Genomic DNA, 15,392 nt, shown 5'->3' on the forward strand with positions numbered 1-15,392 from the left:
AACACTCAAAAGAGTAAAAGTGACGCAAGTCCCTGTGCATACTTCCAAAACAACTGATATCGCTGGAGGTGACGCATTCTGCGCTTGTACGCAAAAACTGTAACAGCAAAAATTTGACCAAAGAAATTCTAGAAACAAAATTTTACCAAAAAAATGTTGCGTCACACGTGGCAGATGTTGAGGAAAGTACTTTTAAGAAATTTTTTAAAATAGGCAAGAATATGTCCTAATACGTCCGAACCATCTGCCACTTTGTGACGCAAAATTTTTTTGGTAAAATTTTGTTTCTAGAATTTCTTTGGTCAAATTTTTGCTGTTACAATTTTTGCGTACAAGCGCAGAATGCGTCACCTCCAGCGATATCAGTTGTTTTGGAAGAATGCACAGGGACTTGCGTCACTTTTACTCTTTTGAGTGTTTTTAACTGATTAGCAATATCGTTGAATTGTTGAATGGGCTACGTACTCCCATTATATCTGATACCATATTCCATAAAACTACAGGTAAGAACCTGTTTCGACATTGTCGTTTGCATAAAATTTTGAACATCAAATATTGGATCTTGAACTTGAATCATTGACCGTGCTGTTCGAAACTAAAAAGTGATTTATTTATTCTTTGAATGTAAATTACAATGACTTTTGACGTTAAAATCGAACGCAATTCATTTGATATTCGTCTGATCATATTTTGTATCAAATCTCACCTGTTGCAGATAATGGCTGAAGAAATAAAAGTGAAGGAAATCAAATGAAGTAATAGATCTGATAGTAAAACTCCTAGTAAGGTAGCCGTCTATGAAATGTTCATCATGGAAACAGTGAGATCTGAAACTGTTTCCTAGACAATTGCTCCTGCTACGAGTACAAATCTTCTATAAAACGTATTACTTCCTCAAGACCTCGCAAAGAGTAATCATCGAGTTATTCAACATATTTAATTGTTAGATACTTAGGAGACCTAAGTTAGGTCCCGATATGTCATGACAAACTTGGAAATTAATCTGGTGAATTCTACCACTGGACGACATATTAGATTTTTTAAAGTAAAAACGGTATGTGCGCCTGATGTCGTTATGATACCAAATCTATCCGAGTCTGAGCCATTACGCCGGTAAAATTAGAAAACCAAGCCAGTTCACAAAACGAGACTTCTGATAACTAAAAATTAATTATTGCTCCACTCAGTTATGCTTAGCTCGTAACGGTGTACGATTCTATTGGTCGATGACTATTTTAACGAATCAATTTGGAAATTATTTAATTTACCAGAGTGTAATAAGCAGAGTGCGGTTTTTCTTTCCTACGACCATTTACTTAATTGAATGAACCGTAAATGGATGTGTATGAAAAGAAATAATTTTATTAATGTTCCAAAAAAGGCGCAGAAAATAATGAGGGATAAGCTGCTATTGAGCAATGAGCATACACTACACACAGAGAGTTATGTATTTATATCTCTGGATGTTGATGACGATGATTCAGTTGAATAGATCGCAAAAAAAATCTCTTTTCACTGGAAAAGCCCATAAGCACACGTAATACTCCCTCAGCGTCTTTAGTTTTAATGTCTTAATTTATCAAGAGGTGTTTGCCATGTCTTCACTATCTAAGTATCTATGCTTTGTTTGATGAGTTTTTTGCCAGTTTTGAAATGTTGTATTCATTTCGGTTGATTGTTATGCGAATAAATTTTCCTAATTTTCATTTTCGGCAATGTAATTTAGATAATGATTTAATTTAAAATTGTCACAGCCTTATTTATCTATTATGTGAAACGGAACGGAATACGTATATTATGTGAGTGGTATACGAGGGGTTGTTCGTTTGTTCGTTGTTGTTGTAGTAACACTGGGTGTATATTGGGTTCATTATATCCGCGTAAACACGAGAAACGAGCAAAGAATAGGGAAAATTTTAAAAATGTTAAAAAATTGGATTACATTTATTTGTAATCAATTTACGATACACGTCTCTCTCGGAGCCAATTAGTTTTAGATTTGGGGAAATTAATTGCAAAACGAAATCAAATTAAAATCGTAAAATAGAGAAACATTGTAGACGAATCATGTAAAATTTATTTGTTTAAAATAACGAGTAACCGTCCGCAATATTAGTGTCTACTGGCATCAACTGAACAAAAATCTTTCGAATGCACGAAACACTTTCAAGGTTGAAATAGATGAACAAGAACGCAACGATATTTTGAAATGATGGCGCTACTGTACCATTGCAAATATCGGAAATGTGCAACAAAATGTCAATTAGCAGCGAGAAAAACTGAATATTTATCCATGGCGTCATATAATGAGGTTTCATCTGAAAAAGTTAAACATGAGCTGTACTCGAAATTACTCTAAATTTGAATTTGCAATCATCATTTAACGCAATTAAAATTTCATGGAATCAAAAGCACACAAAACCAATTGTGACGGTTATTTCAGTGCACATGAATCGAGGATTAGTGTTCTGTTGATTTGAATATGGTTAGCACGGTGAAATGAAATGGACAAATTGGGAGTTAAATCATTGGTGGCGGATCTAAATCCCATCAAACACAAATATCTTATTTTGCACATTGTTATCGACAATGATGGTAAAGATACAAAATGAGCTCTTGCTGATGCGATCTTATGTAACAAAATCGTAGTATTTGACAGACTTTGAATCTATCTTACTTAAATCGAAAAAAGCAACCGACTATGTAGTTAATGGATAAACTGCCTGCCAGGTGGCCGAGAGAGAGGGATTCTTTTGAAAAACAGCCGACCGAAATCGGACGCATTTTCCAGTGGAATTTTTAGCCCCGTACGAAGTACTGGGGGCTTATAAGATTAATATGCCGTTTGTAACACGTCGAATTGGAAGCAGACAGTAAGGGCAAAGCTTTTGGTTATGTTCATAGATGACGAATCCGCAATAAAAAAAATGTCCGTTCGTCCGTCCGTGACCCCTCTAGCTTGAGCAAATCACAACCTTTTTTCAAAATTCTTTTTTCCCCGATTGGTATCGACAAAAGTAAGGTCAAGTTCGAAAATGGGCATGGTAGGGTCGGCCCTTCCAGAGCTAGGGCCCTATAGGTGTTTTTCAGTCTTTCGACGATATCTACCGAAATACGCACGTAATAGCTGCTTGTGATATATCAAATGAAAGGTATTGACGAGTAGAACAAAGTTGCTGAACATTGTTTTTGTGTAGGATGCAACGCGAGCTTGTTGGGAGGGCTCAAAGGTCGTTACTCGGCCCTAAGTGTTTTTTCCACATAAATCGAGTAAATCTCATCCGATTTTGCTAGATTTAGTTTTTTATGGAAGGTAATTGAATACCGAAAAGAACGTGGCGAAAAAAGTTTAAAATTTGGGCCCTTGGACTAAGGCCGCTACTCGGCCCTAAGTGTTTTTTGCACATAAATCGAGTAAATCTCATCCGATTTTGCTAGTTTTTGTTTCATTTGAGAGATAATTGAATGCCGAATAGAATGATGGCAAAAAAAGTTTCAAATTTGCGCCCTTGGACTAAGGCCGCTACTCGGCCCTAAGTGCTTTTTGCACATAAATCGAGTAAACCTCATCCGATTTTGCTAGTTTTTGTTTTATTTGAGAGGTAATTGAATACCCAATGGAAAGTTGGCAAAAAATTTTGGGTTTCTAAAATAATGTCGTAAATTGTTGGTTTTATTTGAGAGGTACTTCGTACGGGCTTTCGTAATTGCGCTATGCGCAATTTTAAAAATGAACACTTTCAGTAAATTTGACCATGCCCAACTTGACTTGCATTTTGGTAACAGACGCATTAGAGGGTTGTAGACGTATTAGGGTTCCGGGCGTATTACGGCTACGGACGTATTATGGTTACGGACGAAATAGGATTACGGATCGTACGGGGCTAAGTCGCAGCAAACGCTCCGACTGTTCTGATGCCTTGTTTATATGTGCCTAGAAAGGTATTCGACCCTAGAAGCCAAAACCACTTTAAAAAAATTCTTCAAAGTATGTGTGGCTGGTGAAAGGTGATCTAAAACCGGAAACTTGCACCTTTCTTACAAAAATTTCTCCAGTTACGCGAGCCGTACAGGGTCGTGTAAGGTGCCATTAGAAAGGTATTCACATGTACTATTGAGCCGAATAGGGACTTACGGGGTTTAAAATTCATTGACACTGAAACATGGGATGTCGAAGTTTTCATCCGAAGACTTACACTGTTCTTACTAAAATTTCTCGAGGTACACAAAACGTACATGGTCGTGCGAGGTGTCATTTGACAGGTAATTTAATGTGCTTTTGGGCCAAATAGGGTCTTATGTGGTTTGGACTCAATAGTACATGTGATTACCTTTCTAATGACACCCCACACGACCCTGTACGGCTCGCGTAACTGAAGAAATTGTTGTAAGAAAAGTGCAACTTTTCGGTTTTTGATCACCTTTCACCAGCCACACAAACTTCGAAGAATTTTTTTGAAAGTGGTTGTGGCTTCTAGGGTCGAATACCTTTCTAGGCACATATAAAAAAGTCCACTGGAAAATACGTCCGATTTCGGTAGGCTGTTTTTCAAAAGAATCCCTCAGAATGAAAAAGGCGATACCTTTGCATTTTATTGCAACAAACAGAGAAAGTTCGCTTAATAGAAAAAATATTACCGTCAGTATTCCCAAAGCCAAGAACACATCCATGATGCATACGAAGCACACAACGAATTGTCTAATTTTATTTCGCCATCGATGGGAAACATGCAATAGTTGACGATCACGAAATATAAATAATTTTTTTGCCTGCCCAAAAACTGCATTGCATTCGCTTACGGTATTATACTGAGAATTTCGAATAAACTTTTTTGTCGGTTGCACTTTTATGGAAAATATTTATTTAACTTACCATTTTCAGTATGCTCAAAAGCAACACGTACCAGTAGAGCCAGTGTAAAGAAACAGTTTCACATGGAGTAAGTAGACGGATGAACTTTTTCAGAAAATTTTCAAATGAAAGTGGGTTAATGCCATAGTAGCTGCTCTCGGCGAATGGTGAGTCCACATTGGCAGCACAACATTTACCATAAATTTCTTTGAAATGTCTCAGACGATACATAAGTTATGACGATCTAATTTCGACAAACTATCTGTGCAAATTGATTTATATCGCACTGAACTACTTTGATTGAAAACAGTGAAACCAGTTGCTGCCAAGTAACGATGTCAAATTAAGGGCTCTGCAGACTTACGCTATTTAGCTCTTCGCGTGACAGTTCGCTGTAACAATAGGAATGCGTAGTTTTCATCGTTTAAACAGTCAAGTAGGACGCTAAATGGCGTAAGTGCAAGGAGGCCTTTTCTCTTTTTTAGACTGTCACCAGCAGTTATACTATGAAATCTATTACTTCTTTTGATCTATATAAGAATTTTCAAGAGATTGATACGAGAATCTATTACTTCATTTTTTTAACGTGCGTTTTGCAGCTTGGCGTTTATTTCTAAAGTCGGTATCAACAACAGATGTTCAGTTTTCATTCCGCGTGCTTCTTGCTGTAAACGTTGCTGATGTCACAAAATATTCACACACAAAAAAACAAGGCATCAGAACAGTCGGAGCGTTTGCTGCGACTTAGCCCCGTACAACCCGTAATCCTATTTCGTCCGCAACCATAATACGTCCGTAGCCCCTAATAAGCCCGGAACCCTAATAAGTCTACAACCCTCTAATGCGTCTGTTACCAAAATGCAAGTCAAGTTAGGCATTGTCAAATTTACTGAAACTGTTCATTTTTTAAATTGCGCATAGCGCAATTACGAAAGCCCGTACGAAGTACCTTTCAAATAAAACCAACAATTTACGACATTATTTTAGAAACCCAAAATTTTTTGCCAACTTTCCATTGGGTATTCAATTACCTCTCAAATGAAACAAAAACTAGAAAAACCGGTTGAGATTTACTCGATTTATGTGCAAAGAGCACTTAGGGCCGAGTAGCGGCCTTAGTGCAAGGGCTAAAATTTGAAACTTTTTTTGCCATCATTCTATTCGGCATTCAATTATCTCTCAAATGAAACAAAAATAGCAAAATCGGATGAGATTTACTCGATTTATGTGCAAAAAACACTTAGGGCCGAGTAGCGGCCTTAGTCCAAGGGCCCAAATTTGAAACTTTTTCGCCATCATTCTATTCGGCATTCAATTATCTCTCAAATGAAACAAAAAATAGCAAAATCGGATGAGATTTACTCGATTTATGTGCAAAAAACACTTAGGGCCGAGTAGCGGCCTTAGTCCAAGGGCCCTAATTTGAAACTTTTTTCGTCACGTTCTTTTCGATATTCAATTACCTTCCATAAAAAACTAAAACTAGCAAAATCGGATGAGATTTACTCGATTTATGTGCAAAAAACACTTAGGGCCGAGTAGCGGCCTTAGTCCAAGGGCCCAAATTTGAAACTTTTTTCGCCATCATTCTATTCGGCATTCAATTATCTCTCAAATGAAACAAAAAATAGCAAAATCGGATGAGATTTACTCGATTTATGTGCAAAAAACACTTAGGGCCGAGTAGCGGCCTTAGTCCAAGGGCCCTAATTTGAAACTTTTTTCGTCACGTTCTTTTCGATATTCAATTACCTTCCATAAAAAACTAAAACTAGCAAAATCGGATGAGATTTACTCGATTTATGTGCAAAGAGCACTTAGGGCCGAGTAGCGGCCTTAGTGCAAGGGCTAAAATTTTAAACTTTTTTTGCCATCATTCTATTCGGCATTCAATTATCTCTCAAATGAAACAAAAAATAGCAAAATCGGATGAGATTTACTCGATTTATGTGCAAAAAACACTTAGGGCCGAGTAGCGGCCTTAGTCCAAGGGCCCAAATTTGAAACTTTTTTCGCCACGTTGTTTTCGGTATTCAATTACCTTCCATAAAAAACTAAAACTAGCAAAATCGGATGAGATTTACTCGATTTATGTGCAAAAAACACTTAGGGCCGAGTAACGACCTTTGAGCCCTCCCAACAAGCCCACGTTGCATCTTACCCAAAAACAATGTTCAGCAACTTTGTTCTACTCGTCAATACCTTTCATTTGATATATCACAAGCAACTATTGCGTGCGTATTTCGGTAGATATCGTCGAAAGACTGAAAAACACCTATAGGGCCCTAGCTCTGGAGGGGCCTACCCTACCATGCCCATTTTTGAACTTGACCTTACTTTTGTCGATACCAATCGGGGAAAAAAAGAATTTTGAAAAAAGGTTGTGATTTACTCAAGCTAGAGGGGTCACGGACGGACGGACGGACGGACGGACGGACGGACATTTTTTTTATTGCGGATTCGTCATCTATGAACATAACCAAATGCTTTGCCCTTACTGTCTGCTTCCAATTCGACGTGTTACAAACGGCATATTAATCTTATAAGCCCCCAGTACTTCGTACGGGGCTAAAAACAAAATATTTGTAATGACACAAATATTCGCTGAGGTTCCCCAAATATTTAAATACGTAGAAGGGTAACGCTTGGGAACAGTCTTCAAAAACTCATCCGGTCACAAACGCTCAACCGCAAGTGTGAATTGTACAGATCGCTGATTCGACCAGTTGTAGCATATGAATCGGAAGCTTGGTGCATGACACAACGTGATGAACAGACACTTTTGGTTTTTGAAAGGAGAATTCTTCGATCAATTTTTGGAGGCAGGGGCGCCGACTTCTAAGGACAATCGAGGCTCGGGCACCACTACTCGAATGATGAGCACCACTACATATTTCCAGTTTTACTTGAAAGAGCACCACTACTCCCAGATTCGCTTGTTGTATGAGCACCACTACTCCCAAACACAAGTCGGCGTCCCTGTTTGGAGGTGTCAAGGTGAACGGCAACTGGAGAAGAAGATACAACAATCAGCTTTACAAGGAGCCCGATATAGTCAAATTCATCAAAATCAATCGATTAAGATGGCTCAGTCATGTACAAAGAATGAATGAGGAACGTGTACCACTGAAACTGCTAAATACAAATCCCGATGGTAACCGCAGACCAGGAAGACCGAAAGCGAGATGAAAAGATGCAATTGATTCTGATCTGAAAGTGCTAAGAGTGATCGACTGGAAAATGTTGGCGCGGAATAGGTCCGATTGGAGAAGATTGCTGGAGGAGGCCAAAACCAATAGTAGGTTGTAGATGCCCGCCTAAGTAAGTAAGTAAGTTCCCAAATAGGTTTTCATGTAGCGTTAACGACACTTCGCTTTGTTTGAAGGTTTTGAGCTAAGTCGGTGCATCTAACAATGTTAAGAAGTTGATCCTTTAAAGCCTTCGAAAAAAGTCTTTGTGTCATGTGTATTCAAGAATGTTGCATCGTTATTCAATTGTAAATGCGAAATAAATCAACTGTGTGTATACTACATCATGTAGACGGTATTCAATATGCGCATCTAATATGAAAACAATAATCACAACTATACTGTATTTATAGCAGGGTGTAAGGGTTACACGCTATTACGCAAACAAAAACCGTGCTCAGACGACATGCACTTACCATATTTCATATTACCGCACCAATAGAAACGAATAAAGCATCATCAATCTTCATCAAAAACACCGAAGCACACAAAACGTATTATATTACCATTCAAAAATATGCACCCTATTTCGCAATATTCTAAATTTCATTTCTTACTCCCGATATCTTCCTAACACAAAAATTTCTCCTTTTCTCTATTTTTGGAACATTAGAAGTGCACAGACGGAAACCTTTTCCGCGTATACAACTTATTTCTTTATGACAATGAAATCATATATGCGAGCAGAGCGAAAAAAAAAAATATTGAGAAAATGTTACGTTTTCCCCGAGAAAGGTAACTCAATTTTCTTGTAATAAAAATATTTTTCCATGAATGTATTATGTTGCGAACAAACATGCCACCGCATATCGACTATGCTACACAGTGTGTATACAGGAGCATTTTTTATTATATATATAATATGCAAAGATGCGACTGGGGTGTTTGTATATGATGATGAAGCGATATATATTTTGTGAAAAGTTGAAAACGACGCTAGAATAACCGGCAACAGTACCTTAATATTCTCTTTGCCGTACCAGTAAGTTGGTTTTATATTACGTACAATATGTCATGCTTCATGCAACTATTATGCCAGTCTTTTTGTTGTGCAGAAGAATTTTTTTTCCTTCCGTAAATAAAAACACTTTCAAATACAACAAAATGGCATATACCATGGTATGCCTGTGAAATTTAAATTTTCTTACGTACCTTTGCCCGAAAAATATTTTTATGCAAATCCGATATAGAAATTCTTGTTTTCTTATGCTCTCTCCCAATTTTTTTTTTTATTTTTTATTTTCTCTGTTTATTATCCAAGTTTTCCAGACGTGTAAAATAGTTGGAAATTCGTATGATTTGAATTTTAAGTAAGCAACTTCTCAATTCCTGTGACTAGTAAGTAGTGGTTTCAAAAAGCGAAATGTTTTGCCATTTTTCAATGGAATGCATTTCATTAAAACCGACGGGAAACGATGAAATTTCTATGAGGGTTGGGACCTGGTTGTTTAACCTGTCACAGACGGGAAGCATATTAACAATTTTACTATTCAAACTATTACTTCATTTGATAGAAAATTTTCAGAAATTGATTTCAGAAATCTTTTACTTCGTTTGTTTTGAACATGGTTTTTGCTATATATGGCCTCATTAGTCAGACCTTGTCGTTAATTATTGCTGTCGTTGTCGATAACAGATGACAGCAGTCTGTAACAGGTTAAAGGTGATCAAAGCTATCTAAAACCGAGAGTTTTACTGTTTGAATGTAACACAGAATCACTTGGAGAAATGTCGAAAATACGAACACTGTCTGTCACCACTTATTGTTTGTTAAAGCAAGTGGCAAGAGGACATGCCGTTTGAAGTATTTACATTATGTCCTTGTTTATAACTTTTTATTTTGCGAAGTGTGGCGTTTTCATCTAGAGCCGAAGACGAGAGACGCAACCACACAAGACAAAATACCAGACCGTTACGTATGTTATCCCATCTGCCTACAATGATAATCTCGCATTTATCCCGACACTGTTTACGTCGATATAATCAGTCAAAAACACGAGTAAAAGTGACGCAAGTCCCTGTGCATTCTTCCAAAACAACTGATATCGCTGGATGTGACGCATTCTGCGCTTGTACGCAAAAACTCTAACAGGAAAAATTTGACCAAAGAAATTCTAGAAACAAAATTTTACCAAACAAATTTTGCGTCACAAAGTGGCAGATGATTCGGACGTATTAGGACGTATTTTTGCCTATTTTAAAAAATTTCTTAAAAGTACTTTCCTCAACATCTGCCACTTGTGACGCAAAATTTTTTTGGTAAAATTTTGTTTCTAGAATTTCTTTGGTAAAATTTTTGCTGTTACAGTTTTTGCGTACAAGCGCAGAATGCGTCACCTCCAGCGATATCAGTTGTTTTGGAAGTATGCACAGGGACTTGCGTCACTTTTACTCTTTTGAGTGTTTTTGACTGATATCAGTTCTTTTGGAAGAATTAGTAGATTAAAAAATTTAAAAAATTTAAAAAAATTTGAAAAATTTAAAAAATTTAAAAAAATTTATAAAATTTTGAAAAATTTAAATTCTAAATTTAGGAAAAAAAATTGAGGCGAGCAGAGCTTACCAAAAGCGAACAAATTTGTTCTACCATACCCATCCACACATACACACTTAAAGGTGTTCTTATATGGGGCCTATATGGGAACTTCGAGGAGCACTAGCTCCGAAACGAGGCCGGTTCCCCCAATTTTTTTTTCTGGAATGTCTTAGAATGACGACTAGAATCTACTCCCAAAATTTCAACAAAATCTAATGAAGACTTTAGAAGATAGGAAACACGGACGGACGGACGGACGGACTAACAAAGTAACGTAGGATTTTTTCATTTCGTTTAAAGTACTGAAATTGACCAAAATGTATGAAAATGGGGCTTCTTGGAAGATTTTTTGCGTCGCCAAATTTTAAGCTGCAAGAACGTGTGATAGCTCGTTGAACTCGTACGGACGCCTAGTTTTTTTTAATGGCAATTTGGAGTCATTTGTCTTTGAATTGTAGAACTTCAATATTTGCTGTATATATGGTTCTGCAGTCTACGACAAAAATTTTTTTTTGAAATTTTTTCTAGTAATAGGACTTGCGTCACGGGCGCTATGCTAACGCGCGCCCATGATCTCTTCTTGCCAGATAAAATATCGTTTGAACCTCTGTCCAAAATGATTATTTTGACGATTCGGATCGTGGGGCAGATATTTGTAAGTTTTCTTCGACAAAGGATTTTGAAGAAGCCAATGCTCCGAGGATTTTCCCATCGTTTTTCAAGGACCTCTTTCAGAGGATTTTTCCAAAATAGTCAAAACAAACATTTGGGACAGAAGTGCATAAACTTCTATTAATAAGGAATGTCCAGCCATGGACACAATAACTTCAAAACTTCAATTGTATTGAGAAGAAAATTCGCAAATTTGCCATTAGGTGCTAATAAATATTGCATCCGTGGTGACATAACTTTAACGGAACAATTGAACGAGATATAATTCAATTTTATATTGCTGCCAAAATGCAATGGAGGAAGTAAACAAAGTCATAAAACTTTTTGTCGACATAATCAAAAATATGTTTTATTAAGAGATAATATAATGTTGCCAGTGTTCTTCCTTAGAAATTTTTGCATACAGAATGTGACATCTTTATGTTGAATAACAATCCAATAAGGCATTATATTCGACGAACTTCAACTTCAACCCAGTATAATGTAAGACATACACATAAGTATGTTATGGATTTACTGTAAACAAAAATGATTTTTTTTTTGAAAATTTTTGTACAAAAGATTTTATGATATGTGCATGTCATGGAAAGACCAGTACAATGCCATAAGGTACAAAGGAAAGATGTGCTCAAATGCAATGGCAAGATATTTGAATTTGAAAATGTTTCCGTAAGTATTATGCATAATATCAAATATTATATTTGCGGATGATGTCTGTAGGTTATTTCATCATATGGCACTGATACACTTTAAGAATAGTTGCATTTTCCACATATGCTAAATCTTAAACCGTTGTCATATATAGCTGCACTGCAATTGTGGTTAGTTTTCTGTTATTATACGTTTGTTTCATATTTATTCTGGGAACCGTTTATTGCAATATTAGATGTAAACTTTTGTTTGAAAATGGTTGAGTTTCTTAAAGTTATGTGAAATGAAATATTTGTATTGTCATGGCACGGAGTTGTATATAAATACTTGGAAATTCCCATCAAAATTTCAACTATACAAAAGTAATTTTAACTTTTGAACTTGCAAACACTATAAAATATGAACTGTAACTGGACGAGATTACATAACTCGTTGGTAAACTCTTGCAGGTAGATTTACCTACTTCAAAATCGTTCCATGATCCCACAGCAAACGACGAAGAAGAAAGTGTTTCAAGAATCGTAACAATTTGCATTTCTAGAGAATGTAATGCATGATCCAACTCCATGTGTTGCTTTCAATGGCATTGAATCTATATTCGTGTTTCGCTGTTTCTGGGGTATCTATCCAAGCAGTTTTTGCATGCTTGGAAAATTGGCATTCGAAGAATTTTGTGTGGCGCAATCACGTCCTAATATTTCGAATGTCTCACAAACGATTCAAATAATTTACCGTCTCACCAACCATGCAGATTACCGATTGATAGATGGATTGGGTAGATCATCAATTTTAGAGTCACTTGTGAAATCTAATCAAACACAGTCAAAATATCAGAAAAACAAAACAATCCCCAAGCATCCTATTGAATTCCCAAAGTTGAACATTTATCCCAGAGTACCCATAGAGACCGCACACACACATACATTTATATATTAGACGTTGTAATAGAAAAGGGTACACAAGTAACCAGAAATAAATTGAAAGTAATTCACAAAATGAAACATCAATTTCTCTTATTGCTGAAATTGCTGAAATTCGATTAAGTCCTTGTTCGTAAATTCGTACGATTTCAACGTATTTCCACCGCAATCCCAAAACATTGTAGACGAAGAATGGTATTAAATTGAAGAACACTGCAAATTTGATATCACGCTCTCAAGCTCTACAGCTATATATGTGTGTGTGTGGCTTATAATTCAATTTCACCGAAAGTGAGTCGACGAAAAATAAACATTTAACTGGCCAACCGGTCGATGTGTATTTTTCGGCTATTCTCTTTTTCTGTTCATGGTCAATACCTTAATAAATTGAATAATCCTCGATTCAAGGTTTTCAAGTTTTTACGATGACTTCCAGTTTTTATGAGAGTGATGCACTCGAAGGAATCACAATCACGCTAAGTACTGAGGCTATATGACTTTGAGCATCTTTTTTTAGAAAACTCTACTGGAGAAGAATGGAGCAAAAGCATGCAGTAACTCCTCTCCTGGAGAGGGATTATGGCGTCACTTCTCTCTTCCCTCTATTTTTTGTCCACACTACCGACAGAGCCCTATTCACTGAAAGAAGTCTCTACAGAACAAAGCCCATATCCACAGAAAAGTAATTAATTTTAGTCAAATAAAGTGCCATCGTATAGCACATGAGCTCAGGACCCCGGAACTAATTAATTTTTCAATCGGTCCTACATTTGGAGATAAGAGTTTGAAAAAAACCTTAGGACTGATGCTGAAAAAATCGTCATTTCCTTGTTTGGTACGAAAAATACTATTCCTATTGTTTCATCAAAGGACATGATGCAGTTCAGACTCTTCTCGCCCAGCCCCGAGATCATGTGCTATAGGACTCAAATCCGTCGAGTACAAAATTAATCATTTTCTGTTGCTTTGTTGCAGCGATATCTTTCAGCGAAATAGTGAATCGTACTCTGTGAATCGGTAGGGTTGAGATCACCCCTAGACACTTCGACAAAAAATATAATGTGAATAGTGTCATGGATTGAGAAAAGAGAAATTATTCTCAAAAGTATGTCACGGCTGAAATTTTCTAAGAGTAATTTTACCTAGAGAGGAAATTTCGGACAAAATTACGTAAAATATGTGGTCCCACCATGAAATACGAAATGTTTATTGGTATGTGTTTGACCTCTTAATTAAGAGGGCGAATTGTACTATCGAAACCGTCAACGTATACGTATTGGTGTAAAATTAGACAAAATGTGTATCTTATACAAACTAATGTTGGGACCACATTTCGTCGTACAATTTCCTCTCTAGGTATAATTACTCTAAGGAAATTTTAGTTTTATGTCGTTGGTGGAACTATTTTAGAGTTGTCATCAAAATCAATGCAATGTAAATATTGGTGGATACAAATTAGTCATAATCCTAACCTCTGCAGGTAGCGTTAAATATTGTGATTGTTTGCAAAACAGACCACATTCGAGGCAATTGTTCAAACTGCGTAGTGAAATTTGTAGAAATGTTACAATAACACTTACACTGATCGATCTAAGAAAGAAGTTTTTTTTTCACTGAGCTGAATCTAACTCGTCTTGTCGTATTCTTTTAACAGCATCGAAATAAATGTTGAAATAAACGTAACAAAACAGATTTTCGTTGATCTATTTTGGATTTTATTTTCCATCAAACTAAGGGAAACACTCGCACTTTGTGAAATACAACCGTTGTATACATATTGTGTGTAGTATGGAATAGAACCATAAAAGCTATTCTCACACATAAAATTGAAATAAAACTTCAACTCTCACTCGTTCGAAGACAAAGCATACAATTTTTTTTTCGTCTCGTTTTTTTTTGGCAAATTCAATTTTAACAAAATAACAATCCTTTTATCTTGAATCCAATACACATCTACCATTTTCATATTTTCCTTTTCAAATTGAAATTTATTTCTCGCACATTTTGTCTATTTTGAAATGGATTTTCTTACGCTAGAATCGTAGATAAAACCGTCTAGGAAAGGAAAGGAAAAAAAAAACAAAATAAAATAAAAGAGAAATTCCTCCTTTTTATACAGTTATATTAAAACGATTTTTTGTTACGTGAAATATATGGCCTTGGGTTCATTTTCCTTTTAGGCGCTGAATGTTCACATATTTCACATGCGAACAACACATCACCGTACATTTTCATTTTATTTCATATATATAGAGAGAGAGAGAGAAAGAGGAGAAGCGAAGACGAGACACATTTCGGTCGAAGCCGACAAAAAAAAAGTGTAACAAAAAAGCATGTTTGTGACACAAACGCAATAAAAGCAATTCGGTGTCAGATATGTTTTATGGTTGCGTTATATACCCCATCACAATATTACTTTTCAACTATGAGAAACATCTTTCTTCCTTTATTTCTGTACTGTCTAACAACATTCGAACGAAAGACGATATTTCTCACCTTATAAGCAAAGAACA

At 36.2% G+C, this 15,392-nt stretch overlaps 1 long non-coding RNA gene across 1 annotated transcript; it reads right to left on the reverse strand.

The window, feature by feature from the left end:
- Positions 1-2,041: 2,041 nt before the first annotated feature.
- On the reverse strand, positions 2,042-5,127 carry LOC119083192. The gene is made up of 3 exons (XR_005088814.1): positions 4,874-5,127; positions 4,639-4,809; positions 2,042-2,318 (listed from the first exon to the last, which is right to left on the reverse strand). It is a non-coding gene; the product is annotated as an uncharacterized LOC119083192 (long non-coding RNA).
- Positions 5,128-15,392: the final 10,265 nt, after the last annotated feature.

Source organism: Bradysia coprophila, unplaced genomic scaffold (assembly GCF_014529535.1).
Source record: "Bradysia coprophila strain Holo2 unplaced genomic scaffold, BU_Bcop_v1 contig_561, whole genome shotgun sequence".
NCBI lineage: Eukaryota > Metazoa > Arthropoda > Insecta > Diptera > Sciaridae > Bradysia > Bradysia coprophila.